The sequence below is a fragment of the Mesoplodon mirus genome, assembly GCF_964341445.2.
Source record: "Mesoplodon mirus genome assembly, chromosome: X".
In the NCBI taxonomy this organism is placed as follows: Eukaryota; Metazoa; Chordata; class Mammalia; order Artiodactyla; family Ziphiidae; genus Mesoplodon; species Mesoplodon mirus.
This window is the reverse complement of record NC_138981.1, coordinates 125,214,780-125,220,779: the sequence shown is the minus strand read 5'-3', so window position 1 is coordinate 125,220,779 and position 6,000 is coordinate 125,214,780.

The window sequence follows — 6,000 nt, the reverse complement described above, 5'->3', positions numbered from 1 at the left end:
TTAAATATTATTTAAGGTGGCTTAGAATTATCTTGGTTCATCACAGAGAAACTGTGTAGAAAGAGAAAAGACTGCTAGCCTCAGGAGGTCTGACACACTGGTCACAAAAGAGCAGACTTCATTGTACTATCTGCTGAATTATGAGGGGTTTCTAACATGTTTCCCATCCTGGGTGACTACTGTAGCATCCAAAGACTGTAATAATAATTACAGAAACTAACATTTATTGACTACTAACTCTATGTAGGAATTATGCTAAATATCCATATACATAGTTCATCCTCGTCACAACCCTATTGAGATAAGTGGCCAAAGAGCGGTTTCTGTCATTTCTGCCAGGACATCTCCATTCCAATTGCAGAAGCAGAAAAGAGCATATAGGAGGGCACATGGGAATATTTATGGGCCAGGCTCAAAAGGGGTATGCATTACTCCTGCTCACATTTCATTGGGAAAAACTCACATAGCCACATCTAACTACAAGAGACAATGAGAAATGTAGTCTACCTAGTAGAAGAGGAGAACTTAAATGTTGGAGATAAGCTAGCAATCTCTGTCTCCACCATCTTGTTCATCACTCTCCCCAGTATTTACAGTAGAGCCTGGCACATAGTAGGTGGCCAAGAATATTTCTGTTGAATGAATGGGCTTCAACTTTTTTGGTCAGTTATGGGGATCAAAAACATATAGAACTTGGTTAAGCAATGGTTTCCTAGATATGACACAAAAAGCAGAAGCAACAAAGAAAGAGTAAATTGGACTACATCAAAATTTTAAAATGTTTTCTTCTGCAAAAGAATACCATGAAGAAAGCAAAAAGGCACACCAAAGAAAGATCCTGGCAAATCATATATTTAATAAAAGTGTAGTATCCAGAATACAGAAAGAACTCTTACAACTCAACAACAAAAATACAAACAACCCAACTGAAAATCAGGTAAAGGACTTAAATAGACATTGTGCTAATGAAGATATACAAATAGCCAACAAACATATGAAAATATGCTCAATACCATTAGTCGTTAGGGAAATGCAAATCAAAACCACGATGAGATGCCACTTCATACCCACTAGGAAGGCTATAACTATTTTAAAAAGAAAATAACAAGTACTGACGAGGATGTAGAGAAATTGAAACACTCATACACGTCTGGTGGGAACATAAAATGATACAGCCTCTGTGGAAAACATTTTGGCAGTTACTCAACAAGTTAAACATAGACTTGCCATATTACCCAGTAACTCTACTCCTAGGTATATAATGAAAAGAGTTGAAAAGGAGGGAACAACAACAACAAAAAACAGGTGAATTGAGCAACACAAAAGCAAAGGGCAAATAACGTTTCAAGAAGTAAAACATGGTCAACTTTATTAAATACCTTTTACAGGTAATATAGGGACAGACAAACGACGATTGAACTTGTTAGTAGAGAGGTCATTGGTAAATTTGATAAGAAGGAAATTGAAAGAGTGGAAAATATTTTAATATAAACCTGGATGTGTATTAAGGAGAAAATGTGAGATCAGAAAGGGAGGGGCGGATAGACAATTTCTTTTGAGAGTTTTGGTGCTAAGGGGAGGAGAAATATGGGACTATAGCTGGAGGGGGATTTGGTATTAAGAGAGTGTATTTTTAAGAGGGTAGATTCTAGAACGCATCTAGCCAACATAAATGACTGAATGAAACTGACGACATAAAAAACCAAAGGGATAATTGCAGAAGAAAAAATATTGAGAAAGCAAGAGGGGTATTCAGAGCACTAGTAGATGGGATCGGTAGCAAATGTGGAAATATTGGCTTTCCATGAGAACGAGTAATATTTATAGATTTTACAGTGGAGAAGGAAACGGTTATGGTATGATTACAAATGCAGGTAAGATGGTAGATTTGGTGGGGAAGACATAAAAGAATTTTCTCTCGACTCTGCAGTTTTCTCAGTGAAGGATGAGATAAGGGCATAAAATAACAAGAGTGAGGGTAGGGTTTTGAGAAATTGAGGGGAAGATAAAGTATTGGATATTCATTTTGTATAATGGAAATGGGTGTATAATATGGAAGGATTGATAATTTAAGATATGTGGTCAAGAATTTAAGGTGAGATCAGTTAGCTTTGTCTTGTAAATTTCTACAGCAACATCCATCACTTGTATATAGGAACAAAGTAGGTAGATAGCTAAATTTAACAAGGGTTGTGGTTTTGCCAGGGAAGTACTAGGGTGGGAAAGTGAGTAGGGAGATGAAGGTTTATGAAAGTAAGTGATACTAATGATAAATTGGTAAGCAATGAGGAAATGTGAAAAGAGAAATGTGGCTGATGCTGAAAAGTAGCAGAATTCACAGACTGGAGTTCAAAATTGAAGAATTTTTAGAGTTGGGTGTGTGTAGGTGTGTATACCTGCATGAGAGAGAGGTATTTTGCTAGGAAGAATAATCAGTTGTAGCCCAAGAGATGTATGTTTTAAAATCAGGATTTCAGAGTTGCTGTAATTTTTGAGAATGTCAATGTCTAGTGCATGAGCATTAGAGTGAGTGGCTTAAGTATGATGGAAGAAAAATACCATTGGAATTGAGGGCATGAAAGATTTGCAAAGCCAAAAATGCTGGATGAATATCCACATAGATGACAGATGTTGAAGTTGCCAAGATGGTGGCAGTACTAAAAGTGGAGAAGAAGATCAGGAAAGTGTCTAACGAATGAAGGTAAAGAAATAGATGGCGTAGCACATGATATTATCTAATAGCAAGAACTACAAATGAGCTCTGAATTTTGAAAGAGGAAGGAGCAGAAATGGTTTGAAAGTGACAATGAGTCGACTCCTTGGGGTATGTGAGGAAAACTAACGTTTGCTCAAGAGGACTGCAGGGGAAGTGATTTCCTCAAGGCACAGCCATATTCCAGTCATAAAACAGAGATTAAGGGAACACTGAGAGAAGAACTTGAAGCTACTGGGGAGTTTCTTAATGATAGACTATGAGTTACAGAGGGCAGGAGAGAAGCGCTCATGAAGTTGGGGAGAGAGTTGGGTCCAATTCTGTCAAGTGCAGAGCAATACGTGAATAAGGGTCTAGTTAATGATGGATAATCTGCAGGGTGGTGACTTAAGTAAAAGTGATAAGACAAGATGGACCTTGTGACTGCATGGCAGATTGGGAGGTGAGTAAAGCCCTCCAGACTAGAGATTGCTTAACCTAGGCTGACCTAGAAGTAAGAAGAATCCAGAAACACCATTGAAACCTGTTTCCTCTAAATATCATGTATCCTGTATGATGATCCAGCATTTCAAAGATAGACTAGTAAGGACATCTAAGAGGGTAGGTCTGAAAGGAAAGGAGTGTGTTTGCTTAAGAGTGTGAGTGTGTATGAAAAATGTCAACAGCAAATTCTAATGTCAGAGGGTTGCTACTATAGGCTTATGGAGCCATGCACTATTCTTGGACAACCCAAGATGCCTGCACAGATGTGGCCCAGATGCAAGCACCAACACTTACTGGGCACCTGCAAAGCCAAAGCTGGGGAAGATGGAAGGCCAAGGGGAAGTGGTATTATCCCAATACAGGAATGTATTTACTTAGGCTTCCTAAATGGCAGGTGGACAAAAAACGGAAGAAAGGAAATTAAGCTTCTTTTGCCTAACATCTCTCCACAGGAGGAAGTACTTGGAGTTGTATTTCCTACGTAAATTCACCTGCTAAAACTCCAGGGAGCTCATCACATTAGAAGGGTTCTCCTTGTCATTGTCTTTTAAAAGAACAATTCCCCATGCTTATAAATCCAGGCTCAGAACATCAATTCAACCAACCTCAGGAGCCGTGTGGCTACACCTTCCTGCTGGGAATCAGCATGGTCCCCAGAGAATCAATTTGAGGAGTATGGCCAAAGTGTTTTCATTTTCAGTGTTTATCCCCTGGAATGTCTAGGAGTGAAGAATAGACAGGGCAATACAATCCTAAGATTCAATTTCTTTCATCAAATACAAACCGTATATATGAGCATCAAGGAAAGAGGATGGAGGACTTTAACTGAAATTCCAATAGAGATCTAAGCGCAAATCCTGGAACCATCCCATGCTAGCATTGTGAGTTAGGATAGGTACTTAACCACTCTGAGCCTGTTTTCTGATCTCTAAAAAAAAAAAAATAGAAGGGTAATATCTCATACAGCTGTTGCAAAGATCAACTCAAATAATTCATGTACAGAATATAGCACAACAACCTACAGAATGGGAGAAAATATTTGTAAATCGTGTATCTGATAAGGGATTTTTATCCAGAATATATAAAGAACTCTTACATGCCTGTGATAAGAAGGTAAATAACCCAACTTTTAAAATGGGCAGAAGATCTAAATAGACATTTCTGCAAGGAAGATATACAAATGGCCAGCAAGCACATTAGAGACGCTTGACATCATTATTCATCAGGAAAACACAAATCAAAACCACAGAAAGATACCATTTCATACCCATTCGGATGGCTAGAATCAAAAAGTCAGATAATCATAACTGTTGGTAGGGATTTAGAGAAATCAGAACCATCATACACTGTTAGTGAGAATGTAAAATGGTATAGCTGCTTTGGAAAAGTTTGTTGTTTCTCAGAGGGTGAAACAGTGTTACTGTATGACCTACTTGTAGGTATATCCCCAAGATAAATGAAAATAGATGTCCATACAAAAACTTGTACATAAATATTCATAGCAGCAATATTCATAATACCCAAAGATGGAAACAACCCAAATGCCCATCAACTGACCAGTGGACAAACAAAATGTGGCAAATCCATACAACAGAATATTATTCAGACATCAAAAGGAATGAAGAACTCATATATGCTACAATATGGCTGAACCTTAAAAACATTATGCTAAGTGAAAGAAGTCAGTCACAAAAGACCACATATTATGTGACTCTATTCATATGAAATGCTCAGAACAGGCAAATCTATAGATACAAAATAGATCAATAATTACTTAAGGCTGAGGCAGAAGTTGTTGGGAGCACAGGGGATTAATAGCTAAAGGATACGAGGGTTTCTTTTGGAGGTGTTGAAAACGTTCTAAAATAGACTGGAGGGAACTTCAAGACATCGGAAGAGTAAGACGTGGAGATCACCTTCCTCCCACAGATACATCAGAAATCCATCTACACGTGGAACTGCTCCTATAGAACACGCACTGAACGCTGGCAGAAGACCTCAGACCTCCCAGGGAAGAAACTCCCAACGTAGCTGGGTAGGGCAAAAGAAAAAAGAAAAAGCAGAGACAAGAGAATAGGAACGGGACCTGCACAATGGGAGGGAGCCGTGAAGGAGGAAACGTTTCCACACCCTAGAAGCCCCTTCACTGGCGGAGACTGCAGGTGGCAGAGGGGGGCAGCTTCGGAGCCACGGAGGAGAGCGCAGCAACAGGGGTGCGGAGCGCAAAGCAGAGAGACTCCGGCACAGAGGATCGCTGCCGACTGGCACTCACCAGCCCGAGAGGCTTGTCTGCTCACCTGCCGGGACGGGCGGGGGCTGGGAGCTGAGGCTCGGGCTTCGGTCTGAGGGCAGGGAGAGGTCTGGCAGTGTGAGCACAGCCTGAAGGGGTTAGTACGCCACGCCTAGCCAGGAGGGAGTCCAGGAAAAGTCTGGAGCTGCCGAAAAGGCAAGAGAATTTTTCTTACCTCTTTGTTTCCTGGTGCACGAGGAGAGGGGATTAACAGCGCTGCTTAAAGGAGCTCCAGAGACAGGCACGAGCCGCAGCTATCAGCACGGATCCCAGAGACGGGCATGAGACGCTAAGGCTGCTGCTGCCACCACCAAGAAGCCTGTGTGCGAGCACAGGTCACTCTCCACACCTCCCCTCCCGGGAGCCTGTGCAGCCCGCCACTGCCAGGGTCCCGTGATCCAGGGACAACTTCCCCGGGAGAACGCACAGCGCGCCTCGGGCTGGTGCAACGTCACGCCGGCCTCTGCGGCCGCAGGCTCGCCCCGCCTCCGTGCCCCTCCCTCCCCCCCGGCCT